Source organism: Diabrotica virgifera, chromosome 5 (assembly GCF_917563875.1).
Source record: "Diabrotica virgifera virgifera chromosome 5, PGI_DIABVI_V3a".
In the NCBI taxonomy this organism is placed as follows: Eukaryota; Metazoa; Arthropoda; class Insecta; order Coleoptera; family Chrysomelidae; genus Diabrotica; species Diabrotica virgifera.
This window is the reverse complement of record NC_065447.1, coordinates 261,332,191-261,351,288: the sequence shown is the minus strand read 5'-3', so window position 1 is coordinate 261,351,288 and position 19,098 is coordinate 261,332,191. Positions and strand designations below refer to the sequence as shown.

General features: G+C 33.4%; 1 protein-coding gene across 1 annotated transcript in view; it reads right to left on the bottom strand.

Moving 5' to 3' along the window:
- LOC114329670 (uncharacterized) overlaps positions 1-19,098 on the bottom strand; it is a 634,276-nt gene that overhangs the window by 503,155 nt on the left and 112,023 nt on the right. Inside the window, exon 2 of the mRNA XM_028278866.2 lies at positions 13,866-13,890. The gene's annotated coding sequence lies outside the window, so the exon portion shown is untranslated. The remainder of the gene's footprint in view (positions 1-13,865; positions 13,891-19,098) is intronic.

Below are 19,098 nucleotides of genomic sequence, written 5' to 3'. Positions count from 1 at the left end.
ATTTCTCATAAACTACTAAGCTTTAGTGACAAGAATATCATCTACTTGGTTTTTGTATCGTCCTTCTTAAAGAAATTGTTCACCTCGTCCGCATTTCGCCTAAGTTATATTCACTTACCCTTTTTTTCTAACAGCTATGTTTTCGTTTTTCCCGTTTAAAATATATACCTAAAATTAATAAAATTCTAGAACAACATGCTCACAATACTTTGAGGTAACTAAACTTATAATTCCAATGTTAAGCCAATTGAGCTTGTTTGAGCATCACCTAACTAATACGTTGCAAGTAAGAACATCACTGGGTCACCATCAAATCTCGAAATTTAGAATACTTCGGACGCATAGTGCGAAATAAATCCAGATGTGTCCTCCTACAAGTCATTCTGCAAGGTAAACTATTTGGAACGCTAGGTCCAGGAAGAAGAAGAACATCCTGGTTGAAGAATCTCAGATCCCGGACAAATAACAGCTGTGCGCTTTTCCTCGTTGCTACAGATAAGCTAAAGATTGCCATGATGATCTCCAATATTCGTCACGGATAGGCACATCAAGAGGAAATTGAACACCACTTCTTCATCATCTATTGAAACACAACGATAGACTTGTTGTAGATACATGTTTGTGTGATCGTACTGGATGAACTTAAAATTCTATAATAAACATTTTTAAAAAAATTTTGACCAAAAATTATTATTAAATCAGAATTCAAAGTCCTATGTATGGACTCAAACAATTTTTTTCTAATGACGTTGAATAAGACAGCTCACTCTAATAAACACCGTTGTACACAAATTGCTACACACGTTTATCTCCATATAAAACTAACACTTGCTATCTATATCATAATTAAATTGTGATCTTATTCAGGTATCGTTGTCGCAAGTGTCGTGTCGTAAATCAAAGCAAGTTGTGCTACATACCAATTCTCACAATGCAAATGCAGCAGGTCCCATTGCCATTATGCGACAAATGGAATGTTATTAGATCGGTAGTAACCGTAAGCCCGTTCGCACGGGGTCAATCTCACTCCTATCGTGGATCGTGGCGTTTGGATTGGAGTAGTTATCGAGCTAACGATATGGCTACCTTCGATTCTAACGAATGACGAAAGATATCAAAGATCCATGGTCGGCTCAGATTGTTCGTTATTTTTAATATTTATTTAGAATTATTGTAGAATGCTCCGTGTCCAAAAATTGTCATGTATATGTGCGAAAATATTAAAATAATTTTAGAACTTTAGCACTGTATTGTAGATGTGATTCAAATGACTTAAAAGAGGTAATTAAATGTTATACAGAGTACAGTCCTGACAATGATAATATACATCACGTTGTAAACCGCTGCGAAATTTATCAGTTTTTAAATGATAAAAACACAGTTTAAAATTATTTTGTTAGTTCCTCCACATTGTTATAGTGGAAACACCATGTAAACCTCGCAAACCTGACGTGAGTAGCAAAAACCACATCATATTATATTTATATTAACAATAATATAACCTATAAAATATCCAAGAAATATAAATCAGACCAGTTTTGGGCCAAGATCCACAACGGTTTTTGAACAGGCGACAGGGCCGGCCTTGCAACGTCTCCAAAATTAATCAAACATGACTTCGAATAACACCATGAACACTACCCAAACTACATCTCACATCTCATATTCCAGTGTTGTTAACACGTTTAAACAACCAACAAAAGACGAAGCCATAGTTCTTTCTAGTATTGAAGGAACCAAAGTTCAAGAGTACATCATAGCCGTCGATTCAATAGTTGGTCCACGTAACGTATCTTTCGCTTCCAGAATAGCCAATAATAGAATATGTATATATCTCTCTTCTAAACATATGGTTGATTCATTGCTGCATTCTCACAAATACGTCAATATAAAAGAAACTCAAGTAGAAATAAGACTTATCACTCCAGCTCAAAGATTGATAATATCAAACGCTGGTCCTTTTGTTCCAACCACGTTAATTGAACAAGAACTACGTAAAATGGGTATAAACGCCGTCTCTAAAATGACTTTTCTTAGGGTAGGAATGACCGAAAGCGAATACAGCCATGTCTTGAGTTTTAGAAGGCAAACATTTATCACACCTTTAGAAAATATGTCCATTCCCGATTCTTTCATGATCTCTCATGATAATACCACTTACAGACTATACCTTTCTATAGAAGGATTCAACTGTTCAAAATGCAAGACTATTGGTCACGAGGAAACAGAATGTCCTGACAATGCTAATACAATCACTTCTAATGCAACCACTTCTAATACAACCAATCTTGACTCAACCAATTCTAATCTACCCACTTCTAATACAACAAATCCTGACCCAACCAATTCTAATCCAACCACTTCTAAAGCTCTTCCAGAAACCTCCCAAAAACGCACAATATATAACAAATCTACCTTATAACCAAACAGAACAAAAACCTTCTGACAAAGCCTTAATATCCACCTCTAACGATCACCCAGCATCTTCCCAAAACATATTAGATCAGATCCTAGACGTACAGGTCTCTAATAACCAATTAGAATCTACCATAGAAACTGACGACATGTCAAGACCTACAAATAATACAAATGAAACAAACACTTTAAAAATCCCAACATCATCAACTTCCAACAAGATCAGCAATCTTACTCCATTAGAAATAACACAACCTAAAATTATTCCAAACGTCACAAAACATCTAAAAAGGCTCATCTCATCGTCTCCAGAAATCAACGAAAATACCACACAGACCGATTCTCATATCTTCACTTCTCCAGTAACAAGGAAATCAAAGAAAAAAACAAAAACGTCTAAAAGAAATTCTGGAGATGAACTTTTACTTTCCCTAGAGACAATTAAAGACAAAATCGCAAACAGATCACCACCATTTGTCCTTAACTTCGACGAAATATGTGACTTTCTCGAAAACACATTAAACGCAAAACATCCCGAAATAAACGCAAAACATCCCGAAATTACCTCAAAAAACTATTCGAACGAAACAGCCGAATTAATTCAGATCCTTAATTTTGTTCACGCTTATACCCACAATTCAAAATTAAAAAATAATATAACTCGATTAAGAAAGAAACTAAACCCCAATAATTTCTCTTCCACAGAAGAGACCGATGAAACACATTCTCAGTCAGAACTCGAAAATGTCTAACCCCTATATATTACAGTGGAATATCAATGGGTTCTACACCTATTTAAAACAATTAAAACTTCTAATAAACGAAACATGCCCTAAGATCTATGTCTTCAAGAAACTCATTTTAAGCAATCCAATATTAATCTTCAAAACTACCAATGTCTTCCAAAAAACAGAATAGCACAACAGGCAAGTGGCGGAGTAGCCATCTTTGTAAGAACAGACCTAGAAGCTAAGCCAATCACATTAAGAGTGTCCTCAATTTCAAAAAGAAAGAAGATCCCATAGAATCACAGACGATGACCTCAAGACAATCCTCACCAAAAAAGTTTCATCAGTGTTAACATATTTAAAAGACATCAAATTGTATAACTCTATGTAATGTAATACTTTGTATTGTTATATCCACTAATAACCCTGCGCGGTTGATGTGGTTTTGTGTTTTAAATAAAAAAAAAAATTTTCTTACCTTTTTCAATTTAAAGTTTCTTAACCGACTTTTTGATAATAATAATTTTTCATTTAACTAACTTGTTTTCTTTTAATTTCTATACACTTCATAGTTTCACAGTGTATGGCACTTACTACTTCATAATATTATAATGTTATTATTATACTTATGACATCCCTCAGTTAATTTACTGAGAACAACACATCTTAAATTGGATTAATTTATGACAACAATTTCCTATTTGTCATTTCCTATGCTTTGACCTCTGCCCGCATCGTATAACATCTACGAGCTAAGACCATCACATTTGTACAAGAGTCTAGAATAACATTTCATACTTTGCTACAATTAATACGCAACCCCTGGAGCATTGTCTTTCTCCATTCGAACAAAACATCACCCGTTTCACATACGCATCTTCCTTCAGGATCCATTCCAAATTCGAAATCTTACTGTGTTTTAACCTACGTAACATGTCTGTTTACCCTATCACTATCCCAACAAACCAATTAGCATAATTTGGACGTACTAATATGACAACAACTAAGTTGCAACGCAATCCTTGTAACGGCATGTAAGTAGATTAGAACAATATTACTATCTCTTTTATTATTACTACTTTGAATTTGGAAGCATATTTAAGTCAGTTTATCTTTATTTTGTTTTTAATGGTTAAAAATTTTAATTTCAACAAATTCAAACTGTATGCACCCATTTGCACATACATGCCTATGAGCATTTTTACTCATAGGTGTGACATTGTATATACCAATTTTCTGAAATGTCAACAGTTGCAAACCTTTATTTCAAGAAATTTTATAAAAAATTTTTTAAAATTTTTAAATTTGGCTTTCTATTAACATCTCTTCAATCAGACACTGGTCTAACACAAGTTTTCTCTTATTGTAGCATTTAACTACTTGTAGCGCCGACCTGAGGATGATCTGTATATTGTAGAGATCGAAACCGGTCGTCAAAGTATAATTAAATGATTGTGAGTAAGTCTGTGTTTCATTACTATATTTAATATGGACTCACATATGCAACCCATTCAATATTTAAAAAAAAAATGTTATACAGACAATAGCATAATCAAGTTTTTAAAAAGTTTTACCAACATGACTCTTATTTCACTCGTGCAGTGATAATCGACACATATGCAGATTCACACGCGGTGGTTGTTAAAACCGGGATGCCTTATCTGCCTGTCCTTGGCAGATACACGTGTAAACGTCACTATTTGCGTTTTAAACTAGTTCACAAGGTGAAAAATTGTTTGTTTATTACGAGAGGCGGAATCATAGAGCTTTACGGTACTATTTATGTTGAGCTAGTCGTTATCACAAAGAGAGAAGATCAGAACCTGTGTTCTTTATTTGAATTAAAATCAGAAAACCAGAGCGATTCGGATCTGTTCACATCAAGAGGAAAAATCAGAGAGAGTTCGTGGTATATTCGCGTGTTAACTAGTGGTTATTACTAAGAGAGTAGAATGTATGTGTTCTCTTCAACGGTCAAAACCAGAGATTGCATTGCTCAAAAATGTCGGTAGTTCTAATGAGGTGAGGTAGAATCAGTAGTAGGAGTTACTAATAAAGGTTGAATTAAATGATAATCAAGGATTTGATACAGTGAAAAATATAATATTGAGCAGGTATAAGTTATCCATAATCATGAGCTGCTGTGTTCAGTTGAATGAGGTGGCACAGAGATGCGTTTTGGAGACACTGAAGAAGATTTTTGCGGAACACACAATTTTATATCGGAACATCTTATATCTTACTAAAGAACTAAAACTTCACTTGTAGGTAGATGGTATATAAATTTATTAAAATTTTTATCTAAAAAGATCCAAATTGGATTAAAGTGGGTACATCTATAGTATAAAAAACACAAACGTTTCGGACCAATCAGTCCATCATCAGGTTAAAACCTAAAATAAGCAAACCACTGTATAAAAAGGCCAAGTTGAAATTTTGACTGTTAGGAATTAGGAAAAATTAAAACATGTGGCTGCTTACTTTAGATCCAAAGTAGTTGAAACTAGCTACATAGATAGGTCAAAAGACCTTAGTATTACAATAATTAGGCCATTTCGGCTACAACAATGCCGACAATAAATCGATAATAAAAGAATATAGAAATGTAGTGAGACTATAGTGTAGTCTCATCTTGGCTTCAAACTGACAGACTGAAATATGACATTGAACGAATATTGACAAGACCTTCTAGGTAGGGAATTTTATGTGTATGCAGTTATTTTATATTTTAGAAATGCAAAAAATATTTTTTAATTTAAATAAATGAATTTACTTAGCTCTTAAATAAATGAGTGAGAATAAAACAATTTGAATTAGTAATAACATAAAATTATTTATGCTAATTTTATGACGATTGGAAACGAAAATTTTGCCAACAAGGTAATGACTAGGGTGGAGCGAAAAATTCAATTTTCGAAATTTGAAGTGGGGTAGTGTGCAAAAGTTGTCTATCGGTATACAAAATAACGTGTTAAAAGCACAAATAAATTAAAAATATTTCAGAGGTTCCCCGAACGCTTCGGATTTTACAATAATAAGATATATTACATACACGGTATTTTTATGGTTTACAACATCAATTTAATTCTCCCCCGTCAAGTATATAGGAGATGTGACGCCGCAGTCTGGAACTGCATCTCATATTAAACAAGCAATCGTAAATTTCTTAGAGACAAAGGTGTACTTTTACCATTTAAATGCTATCGGATGTGACGGAACAGTTGTGAACACTGGAAATAAAAATGGTGCCATAAGAATGATGGAAATATATCTTAAACGCCCCGTGCAGTGGTTGATCTGCCTTTTTCACGCAAATGGATTACCCCTAAGGCACTTACTTCAAAAGTTAGATGGACATTCAACAGGACCTAGCGGATATTCTGGTACCATTGGAAAAGCTTTAGAAAGCTGTGAAAATTTGCCAGTTGTGTCATTTAATCCAATACAGAGTGGAAACTTTCCAGTGCTTGTTCCTGATGATCTAAGTACCGATCAAAAATATTTGTGGGATATATGTCAAACTGTTACTTCTTGCATTTGCACGGAGAGCCTAGCCAATCGAAACCCGGGCAAATTATCCCATTCTCGTTGGCTAACAGCTGCAAATAGGATACTTAGACTTTATATATCCACAAATGAAGTCTCAAGTAATCTTCAAATTCTAAGCGAATACGTACTAAAGGTGTACGTACCTTTATGGTTCCATATTAACCTAAAGCCGTTATGTAAGGACGGTCCTCGTCATCTGTTGAATATGATTAGATGGTCCAGAAATTTTGACAAGAAACTTTTGGAAATTATTGATCCCGTCATTCAGAGAAATGGTTTCTATGCTCATCCAGAAAATCTGTTACTTGCGATGGTAACAGATGAAACCAAGTCTATAAGGGAGCTAGGTTATCTTCGTCTCTTGAAAATTCGTCAGCAAAATCAGAATAATCAATATATAAGATTTTTTACTATTCCAAAAATTTATTTTAATGCCACAGACTTTGTGGAACTCATCGATTGGCAGTCTTGCAGGCTGACGGAATCTCCATTACTAGCTAATATTTCTAACAAAGACATTTTAGCTATGATAGGAGTGCCAGATCAAATGGAAATTGTTAAATATCCATGTAATACTCAAGCAGTTTAACGATGTGTCAGACTGGTTACCGAAGCTTCTATGGCGGTCCATGGGGAGGACAACAGGGATGGATTTATCAAATCAAGATTAGACTCACGACAACAGATGCCGCATTTTAATACAAAACGTGAGTACTCACTAGACACTATATAATACCATATTTACATTATGAGTTAGGGGGTGAAAAGAATTTTTGGTGGTGGAGGGCGGTGGCGGAGGGGGGTGGTGGTGGAACTCGTTTAGCCGCCACCTCCTCGTGGTGAGTTCTGGGTTGCATTTTAATGATAAAATATAAAATACAAGTGAAGAGCTGCTATTAATATATACAACGTTATAGGCAAATTTCAAGTCCCGGGGGGAACCTCCAAATTACAACACAGGGGGTTGATTTTTTTTCCCTATAATATACTACCTAATAGACAACTTTTGGGTACTAGCCCATTTCAAAAAAAGAAAAATATCGGTCAACTTCGCTCCACCCTAGTAATGACGTCACTTGTTAGAAAAGAAGAACAGAATAAAGAAAAAACTAAAGAAAAATAAAGGGAAATTTATTAAATGATAAATATAAGGTAAAAGAATTAGTGATTAAATCTGGAGTTTGACTGTTATGAAATGTAATTTAAGTTAATAAAATCACAGTATAGAGTTAAAAGTATAACTGGTTGCCTGAATTCATGTAAATAAGACAGGGTGAAGAAAACAAAATTAAGAGTAAATTACTATGGTTTAAGGTAAATGAGACTAAAATACTAAATGGTTGTATTTTTTATGTGAAAGTAAAATTAAAAATTAAAAAAATATGGAATCAAATGAAGTTAAATTTCGGTTAGTTTAAAAAAAATTAAAAATAATTAGAATAATGATGTATAACTGGTTGAAACCAGTCAAATTTTGTCTTCCTAATTAATAATAATTTTGTTTTCTTCACCCTGTCTTATTTACATGAATTCAGGCAACCAGTTATACTCTTAACACTACACTGTGATTTTATTAACTTAAATTAAATTTCATAACAGTCAAACTCCAGATTTAATCACTAATTCTTTTACCTTATATTTATCATCTAATAAATTTCCTTTTATTTTTCTTTAGTTTTTTCTTTATTCTGTTCTTCTTTTCTATCAAATGACGTCATTACCTTGTTGGCAAAATTTTCGCTTTCAATCGTCATAAAATTATCATAAATAATTTTATGTTCTTACTAATTCGAATTGTTTTATTCTCACTAATTTATTTAAGAGCTAATTAAATTCATTTATTTAACTTAAAAAATATTTTTTGCATTTCTAAAATATCAAATAACTGCATACACATAAAATTCCCTACCTAGAAGGTCTTGTCAATATTCGTTCAATGTCATATTTCAGTCTGTCAGTTTGAAGCCAAGATGAAGACTACACTATAGTCTCACTACATTTCTATATTCGTTTAACATCGACTTATTGTCGGCAGTGTTGTAGCCGAAATGGCCTAATTATTGTAATACTAAAGTCTTTTGACCTATCTATGTAGCTAGTTCCAACTACTTTGAATCTAAAGTAAGTAGCCAAATGTTTTAATTTTTCCTAACTTTCTAACAGTCAAAATTTCAACTTCACCTTTTTATACAGTGGTTTGCTTATTTTAGGTTTCAACCTGATAATGGACTGATTGGTCCGAAAACGTTTGTGTTTTTTGTACTATAGATGTACCCACTTCAATCCAATTTGGATCTTTTTAGATAAAAATTTTAATAAATTTATATACCATCTACCTACAAGTGAAGTTTTACTTCTTCAGTAAGTTTTTTATTATGGTATACAGCCAATGAGAGGAATCTTGTCCTTTGTATCTTATATCTCTATTTCAACCTCACCAGAAAGAAGCTCACGCAGACGACGAAAACTCCATTTTAGACATACTGGACGTTCCATATCAGATAAGTCCACCGATCAAACAAAGAAAAATTTATGAAATCCCAGAAGTCCTTGCTAAATTAAACAAAAAATAGCACCCACTTATGATCTTTATTACTAGTCTAATATAAAAAAATACGTGACGAGGGTAAGACTGTATAGTTTCAACAATATTATAAAAATTGGTTGCTTTTCTGTCATGCGGAAAGTAGTTAGATTAATTATGGTATCAAAACTTGGCAAAGATCTAAATGGTGTCTCATCATACCATCCTAGAAGTCTTCTACACTCTCCCGCAAAGGTTTTAAAAAATATCCTTATACCTTGAATGGAACCTATTATCAACGAATATATACCTATTATTGTGGAAAATAACTTAATAATAAACTACAATTTGGCTTCAAACAAAACATGGTACCATGGAGCAAATATATAGAGTAGTCAGAACTGCTAGAAATGTCCTTGTAAAGAGATCCTACAGTATAGCAGCCTTCCTAGACGTCTCATAGGCATTTGACAAGGTCTGACAGGATGGTCTAATTTCCAGTCACAGCTACCTCATCTCATAGCCAAATCATACAGTGGCACATAGCAGATAGCTTCTTCTTAATAATTAATCATAGCGAAGCTTGCACTTCCCTATATCCGTTCTCAGCAGGAATCCATCCAGGTAGTATACTCACTCCAATCCTATATTTACTGGACATAGCTAACATCGTTATCACAAATAATACTACGATTGCTACGTATGCAGATACTGTCATAATGGCCATTCATGTGAGTCCAAGATTAGCATCCAGAAATTTGCAAAACTCTTTAAACTAATTAGAAAATTAGAAACTCTAAAATATAAAACTAAGTAAATAATACTGAATCAAATCACATCAGTTTTATGTTAAAAAAAAGAGAACTGCCTACTGGTATCTATAAACCGAAAATTACTGTCTGCCAGGAAAGATGTCAAATATCTGGGATCCAAATAGATACCCACCTAAACTATGATTTAACAGACTAAAACTGGGCAAGCTTTATAAAAAAACTGTTCTGATTTATGAATTGGAAGTCAGGTTTAAATATCCAGGACAAACTTCTTCTGTACAAAGCAATACTACAACCGGTCTGGATGTACGGGATTCAAATCTGAGGAACTACCAGTAATACAAATATGCAAAGACTACAAGGATTCCAAGCCAAAGTCCTCGTGATGTCTGCAATGTTCCATGGTATGTGTCAAACTATGTTATTCATCATGATCTGAATGATAAAACTGTTAAAAAGCAACCTCAGTGAACAAAATACCTCAAGAAACTACCATCTCATCCAAATCCACTCGCCAACGATTACCTGATCGCTCCACTGCTTAAAAGACTAAAAAGGTTGGATCCTCTAGAATCTAGAACTCTCCACCGTCAAAAGATCCTCTAGATCTCTCTTAGATAGAAGTTACTCATTTTTGTATAAAAGTCAGAAATTTGTCAATAGCCTAAACATACATAGGTAAAGGGTATTCACCACTCGGTACTGGGTGTAGCTCTCACTGTGTCACCTTTTTCTATCTTTGTCAAACATATTGTTTATTGTTATGTTGATAACAGATTCCAATCAACAAAAAATTAAGTTCTAAAAAACAATCTGAGCAGAAATTCTAAAGACTACAAACTGTTAATAAAGATATCTCCTGTCCGTGTTCCATGCTTCCGTTATAAACAATCTCATTGTTACAAAATCGTCATCTGCCATACAAACCCTCGTAATAACTTCATTATGAAATACCAGAAGTGGTACCACCGGTACATCTTGGTTGACGGTGTCGTACCGTTGGTCGGATGGTTCGAAATACATTTTAAAGACCATTACTGCTCACGACTTGTTGCCCAAAGAGGATTTCCAGGTCACTTGGACAAGTCCCACAAGTAACGCAAGTGCATTGTCAATGCGTTTTTGTTTTCTTGTGCCGTTTAACCTTCGGCGACAGTGACGGGGTCAGCCCGAAATGTCTATTAAGGTAAAAAAGTAAATAAATAAATAATCATTTTAGTCTTAAAATCTTAAGGGTTTAGTCCAAACCGGTTAGGGTGTTTTTGATGCTCTCTGAAGAAACTAAAATATAAGACGGCTCTTGTTTGGTCTACAAAGAAATTATTATTTATTTATATTAGTGTTACTCCTATTCTGAGTATGGGTGACCATTTTTCGTTGGAATTATAACGCGCTGGACAGAAGAGAAGCGAGATGCTCTTAGATCTCCCTCAACCTACTTTGCTTCAGTAATTCGTTGGTTTTCGAATTTTAGAAACTACGAAGATATCACCAGAAATTTGGTCCAAAAGTTTTGTTTTTAATATTATTTAATTATTTTATTAAAGCAAAACTTTCGCTTGTAAAAAATTGTTTAGAATTATTTAACGTTTTATTTGGTGATTATGATATTGAATGAGTGTTAGCATTAGTTACGAAAGGATCACTTCATTGTTAGATGATTTTTACAATAATTCATCTCCTTCGAAGTTACAAGCAAACATTTTTGTAAATTTGATTTTTGTAGAACAACTTTTCAAACGGCACTCTACCACGTGCTATATTTTTTGTTTGAAAATTTTAAGGTTGGTAGCAGAGACATTCGAAAACGCTGGAATCCGGCTGAATGTGGCAAGAACAACGTAGCAAGCGAAGAAATGTCAAAAAAGTAACGTGTTCCGTAAAACTCTGTGTGCCGGCGATGAAGAAAGACTCAATAATGACAGAAAAAAAGTTAGTGTGTGCAATTGGAAATGTAAGTGTCTTAAGAAGGCAAGAGGTGCTGGACAACCACATATTAAAGAAAGTTGCCTATTCCAGGAAAACTTACAAAAGCTTCATTTGCACTTGCTAGCACTTTCTTGTTGTTTACACATGGCAAGTTTAGTGACCACAAGTACTTTCAGTCAGTAAACTTGCCAATTGTAAATGAAGCTAAACGAAAAGTTGCAAACGACATACTTATTTTAACTTCATCTTTTGTGATAGAAAATATTTTTTTGCATCTCTAGGTTATATTAACCATATCAAATTACTATGGTTATATTAACCATATCATAGTATCTTCTTAAGGTTTTATATTCTATCGAAGGTTGGATATCAACATCATCATCATCATCATCTTAATGCTACAGCCCTTAGAGGGCCTCGACCTTCTCAAGCTTCCTACGCCAGCTGTTCTGTTTCTTGCTTGCATTTTCCAGTTTCCGACTCCGATCTTCTCGGCATCTTGTGTTACCCGGTCCATCCACCTCAGATTTGGTCTGCCTAGTCTTCTCATTCCCACGGGTTGTGCTGCTAGAATCTTTTTTATCATGTTTGAATCATGGGCCCGGGCTACGGCTACGATGGATATCAACATAGCAACTCTTATTTTGCTTACAGCAGCTCTGAATTTCTCTTAAAAATCGTAACCAGGGGGTTCGTCTTCTTCCTACATCTCTTTTACCTTTTATTTTGCCCTCTATAATTCCGCTTCTTAATTTTCTGTATAATTTTTTCCCTCTTATTAACCCTATCAAGGACTTTAATATTGCTAGTTTTGTCTACCCATGATATTCGTAGCATTCTTCGATAACTCCAATGAATATCAAAAGCTTCCAATTCCTTAATCTCTAATTGCTTCAATGTCCAGGCCTCAGATCCGTAGAGCAAAGTTGTAAAAACGTAGCAGCGCCACAACCTTATGCTTAGATCCATTCTTAGGTCTCAACTACATAATAGATTCTCCATTTTTACAAATTTTGTCCATACTATTTCTATACGGCTTTTTATCTCTTGTGCTTGTTCTGCGTTTTGACTAAGGCTCCGTTTTTTCCTTGAATATCGTAGCTTCCATGTTGTTTTGGAATGAGACCGAAATGCATCCTTAAACATGTTTAGCTTAATATGGAAAAATTGAAACCATGTCAAGAAAAAACTCTAAAGCTGTAATCTAGCATATGTGTAGGCCAAAATAACAACTGGCGTATAACTGCTATCATGCAAGATTTAATACTAAGTGAGCTTCTTGACCACTGTGGATCGGAAGTTCATGAACACGGGACATTGATTTGTTTCCTATGATAGGGACTTTGCCATTATTGAAAGAATAAAAAACGAGCAGCAAAACGAGACGTTACCAAAAAAGACAGAATGTGCTTAAAAACATAAGGCATGAAAAAGTTTGATTAATATAATCATTGAGATAATGACGATACAAAACTAAGCGGATAAATAGTACAAAAAAGTCGTTGCTTTACTCGTAGTGTCTAAAAACATGTTTATTATGCAAATTGAGATAATCTTTTTAAATACTAAATAAACTGCCATCTACAAAATATTTTATAAATGTTGTGATTAAAATCCGATTAATGTGACAAGTTGTACCAATATAATCGCCATCTGATGGTTTTTTACTCAATTTATTGCGTTTTAATTTAAAGTTTCCGCAAATAACTAAATGGCACTTTAAATTTGAATAAATTCAGTTTTTTATTAGACTCGTTGATGACTAGTTAATAAAACATGACAGGAAATCCAGAAAATCTGACGCCAATGTCTGATTAGGAGTAGAGTGGTTATTGTCCGATGCTTATAACCTGTATCTATTAATGTTATAGCTTGTGTATCTATTAATGTTAATTTAACTTTTTTTATATTCTAATATATTACAACTTATATGGTAGTAACACTTACCGAGTAAATGAGCAACAGTAATTATCTGAAATAAAATAATAATTGTTAGTGAACATTTTAATATTCTTTAATTTTCACTTCATTATTGTACATAATTATGAAAAACTTCATAAACATGAAAATTTTTAAAATGGTTTTGAAACAATAATACACTCACAATATACCTGCTAAGGCCCTGAAAGGGCTATAGTCCAGGGTAATAAGGTTTTTTCCATGATACTCCAACAGTCACGGTACTGAATAGTTTTTTTGACAGGTAATACTTATAAGAACAAACTATAACTATTTCCTGCGTAGGATCTGGCGGCCGTTTTTATTTATATACAATTTAGTGTCAAAACGGCCATTTTTTCTTTTTTTTTTAAATCATTGGGAAACAGTGAAACTTATAGTTTTTTTAGTACATAAATCTTCGAGAGCCTGGAAAAAAACCTTTAAAATAAAGTATGTATTACAAAGTTTTATATACTCATTTATTGTTAATATAATTACGAAAAAGTGGTCGAAATTGCAAAAGAATTAATTTCGCAATAACTTTTCTAAAAATTAATGTACAGTTTTGAAATTTTTGTCAAATGAGGAATCTTTGTCAAATTTCAAAGCGATTCATTCGATTGTTTAAATTTTATTCAAATTGTTTATCCCAGAGAGCTTTTTTGCAATAACATAAGTCAGAAAAAAAGTGATGTTAGAACAATAATTCTGCAGGTGTCAAATGAAAGAGTATGAGCTAAATTGTCAAACTGGTTTAAAAAAAGTGAATAAAAAATGCATTTATTAGTAATAAATAATTATGCAAAAGTATCGTCAATTTCTCCTAATAAACTTTTTATTTTTTATATAATAAATTATATATCATGTATTACAATTTTTATCAGTTATTATATACATAACATTATTTAGTAGTTGTGCAACTAAAGTACGGTAAAGAAATATATTTTTTTGAAAAAAGTTATTCAAAAAGTTTATAAGGCAAAATCGACGATATTTTGTATAATTATTAATTACTAATAAATACATTTTTTATTCAATTTTTTTAAACCAGTTTGAAAGTGTAGCTCACGCTTTTTCATTTTACATGTCTGTACAATGGTTCTAGACACGTTACAATAGTAATGGGAGATCTAAATGCAAAAATCGGTAGAGGAGATCAAGGTGATTTTATTGGAAGCTTTGGACTGGGCACTCGTAACGAGAGAGGAGAAAGATTGGCTCAATAATTCTGCCAAGAGACCGATTTTATTGTCAAGAATACTTATTATGATCTGCCGCCCAGAAAACTCTATACATGGAAATCACCAGCAGACAACCAACATAACGTCATCAGAAATCAAATTGACTACCTTCTCATCTGCAAACGATACCGAAATTCCATAAAATCAGTAAAATCATACCCTGGAGCTGATGTGAGATCAGATCACAACCCAGTTGTAGGAAGGTTTAGAATTAATCTAAAGAATATAACTTGTTACAATTAATAATGCAGGTAAGAATACAGGATAGGAGGAGTCGCGGAAGAAGACGTATTTCCTGGTTAAACAATTTGAGAGCTTGGTTTAATTGCACTTCTGCTGATCTCTTTAGAGCAGCGGTATCGAAAGTGCGAGTTGCCGTGATGGTTGCCGAACTTCTTAGAGGAGATGGCATATGAATAAGAAGACAATGGTTCTAAAATAAGTTTTTTCTGACTTATGTTATCGCAAAAAAAACTCTCTGAAATTAACAATTTGAATAAAATTTAAACAATAGAATAAATCAATTTGAAATTTTTATCACATATTAAGCACCAAAGAATCCTCATTAGACAAAAATTTCAAAAGTGTACATTAATTTATATAATAGTTATTGAAAATAATTTTTTTTGCAAATTCGACCTTTTTTCTTAATTATATTAACAAAAAACCATTATTATCAAACTTTGTAATACGTCATTTTAAAGGATTTCCATGTTTGTACTAAAAAAACCATGTTTCACTGTTTTCCATTGACATGGAAAAAAAGAAAAAATTACCGTTTTTTGACACTAAATTGTTTATAAATAAAAATGGCCGCCAGATCTTACGCACGAAATAGTTACAATTTGTTCTTATTGGTATTACCTGTCGAAAAAATGCTTCAGTACCCTGGTTGTTGACAGAGCCCCCGTAAGGGCTACTGGCGCCTGTGTGCAAAAAAGGATTTTGCCGCCCCTTACGCATTTTTATTCATGTTTTTTATTTATTGAACTTCAATTTCTTTAGGCGCGATTGGGAAAATGTTGAGAGTGAATTTTTATAATAACGAAAATATGAAGTACGCACACACACACACACACACACACACACACACACACACACACACACACACACACACACACACACACACACACACACACACACACACACACACACACACACACACACACACACACACACACACACACACACACACACACACACAAGATTAATAAAAACGGCAGTCTGAAGTTAGTTGCTAAATCAGTGTATCAGTGCAAAAAAAGTGTGGAAAAAATATAATATTGGTGTTTTAGTAAATATATTTATTATAATTTTTGTGTCTTTGGATTTGTCTCTGTCGCATGTCGGGAATAGGATAATAAATAATAAGTACCTATTAAATTATGATGAAAAGAAGATTAAAAAACAATCTCTTAGCGCCGGAATCCACTTGCGAGTTTTTAGTCGCGCGATTGTTTTGTAGGTAAGATTGAATACATTGTTTCAAATACAAGTCAATCCACGATTATTTAGTGGCAAATGGATTGACTTGCATTTGAAACAATGTGTTCAATCTTCGCGACAAAACAATCGCTTGACTACAAATCGCAAGTGGAGTCCGGCGCTTAATATTACTTGTACAATCTGGCAATAACTTTGGTATCAATTTTATTCCATTGTTACCTAGCTCTACGACCATAGCAAACTAATAACTAGTGCGGTTATACGTTGGATGGGGGACCGCTTGAGAACACCTCATGTTGTTGCCAATTTTTTTTTTAATATTTGGTATTATTTTAAAGAAATTTTTTGGAAAGTAGTATTAAAATTAGTTTAATGTTATCATACGTTAAGTCAAATAATTAAGTCAAATCGGTTTTTTAGACAACTTAAAATTTGATCTATAATTTTTAAGAAAAACTAATAATTTTAAATGCTGTTTTTGGATCATGAGTAGTCTCATCTCGGTGTTTATAGTCAAACAGCTTTGATTTAAATTTCCTCCTGACCGTTAGTAACGGTGGAAAGTCTTCTTCAATTTGGAGATAGTGCTTCTTCTTTGGCTTTAGCTTGTACAAGAATTTCTTGAAATGATGGGTCACATCTATATTGTTGGAAGTGGTAAACTAAATCTTTTAGGTAGGTTTGGCATACTTTAATATTAATTGTAGCACTTTGCATACAATATTTATATGAAATAAATCGTCATGCCAAATAATAATTTCACAAATAAATTGAAAATGTTGTACAGATGTTAAGAGGGAACTCGATTTATGTCTTGCATCAATGTGAAAGGAATTATCTTCAGCTACTTCTAGAAGATTTTCTCATATCTTAATTAAATAAAGTTTAAGGGGCATTACTGAATCAACTCTTCTGGGCCATTTTGTCTCACTTAGAGGCTTTAAACCTAACCCGAGAACATTTTCTCATATCATCCTACCTTTTTGTGGATAACAAAAAAAATTATATAACTTTTGCACAAAATTATTGAAGCCCAACATGCTTTCCTTTGATGTTTGCCCCATGATCATAACCTTTGCCCTAATATTTTTAATCTAAATTAAATTTTTTCAAAATTTGTGTCTCAAATAACTTTTTCTGTAAAGTCCAGTATTGGATTAAACGCAAAACTTTCCTTAACTTCAACCTTTTTGAAGTAGTATTAAAGTTAAGGAGAACATACCTCAGAACAACACTAATTTGCTCAGTATGACTAGTGTCTGGTGTACAATATAATATTATTTCGTGTGTATTTCTACCTAATCCTATTTAATTTCTCAATTTTTAGTTTGAAATTAATTTTTGTCTGTTTTTTTTTGCAATTTTTGACCCTGGATTTTGGCGCCCCTAAAGGATTGCGCCCGTGTGGATTGCACACTTTGCACATATGGTAGCGGGGGCCCTGGTTGTTGAAGTGTCACGAACAGGGTATATTTTTGCCTTATTACCCTGGCCTACTATGATAGTAATCAAAGTAGGCCGAGACAAGAGTACTCAGAACCGTTTAAAACTCAGACTTAAAAATCGGTAAAAGACTTCGACAAGGGCAGCCAAGCTTATTTTTTAAGCTTTATGTAGAGAAAACACTAAACTGAAACAGTATATGTGGATAGATGGGAGTAAAAATTGGCGACAAAATTAAATAAAGAATAATACAATAAAATTTTGCTCCGCTGTATAAACCATGCCACTAATTTACGTTAACTGTAAACATATTTTTTTATTCAAAGAAATAAATAATTAAAATAAAATATAACCGAATTGTTTAATACATGTTTTAATTTTATTTCGATAAACGAAGCTCCAAATGATTTATTTAGTTATTAGAAATAATATGCCTCATTGTAAATTAAATCAAGATGCAACCAACAGAGCTGTGAGGATGCTTCAAAATGGTGAGCTACAAGTCAAGTTGCCAATAGGTATTTACAATGTTTCGGAAAGTCTTACTTTTAAAGTTGCATCTAGATAGGAACACCAGAAATGATGCTGAACGACAAAGAACAAGTCGGCTTAGAATTGCCACGGCTCCATAGATTACTGTCATACTAGTGTCTTTAGAATGTCACTGGTACCCTTGTTTTCAATCGAACTATTCGAACAGCTTTAAAAACATTTGGTTTGGTACCTAGGCATCTTATGAAAAGTGTGCCATTGATTTTAGGATGAGCCCACATTTTGCCCGTTTTTAGATATCCATAGAGTACCTGTATGAACAAGAAAAGGGGAAACAAGAAATCAAAGATTGTGTCAGACGGTCAATCCATTCTGGAGATGGTGGTGTTATAGATTGGGCTAGATTTTGTTTCGGTGGAAGAATAGATCTCTACTTATGCCTGGACACCATGAATGGTAAGATGTACAGACGGAGCATAATATAGCATATTATTGTTAATTTTCATATAGCAATTGGATACAGTTGGAGCAGTTTTTTTCTCGTCGATATTGTTTGACCACATAGATCTGCACTTGTCGAAGATAGTAGAGATCGAAACCAAATCGATGAAGAAAAA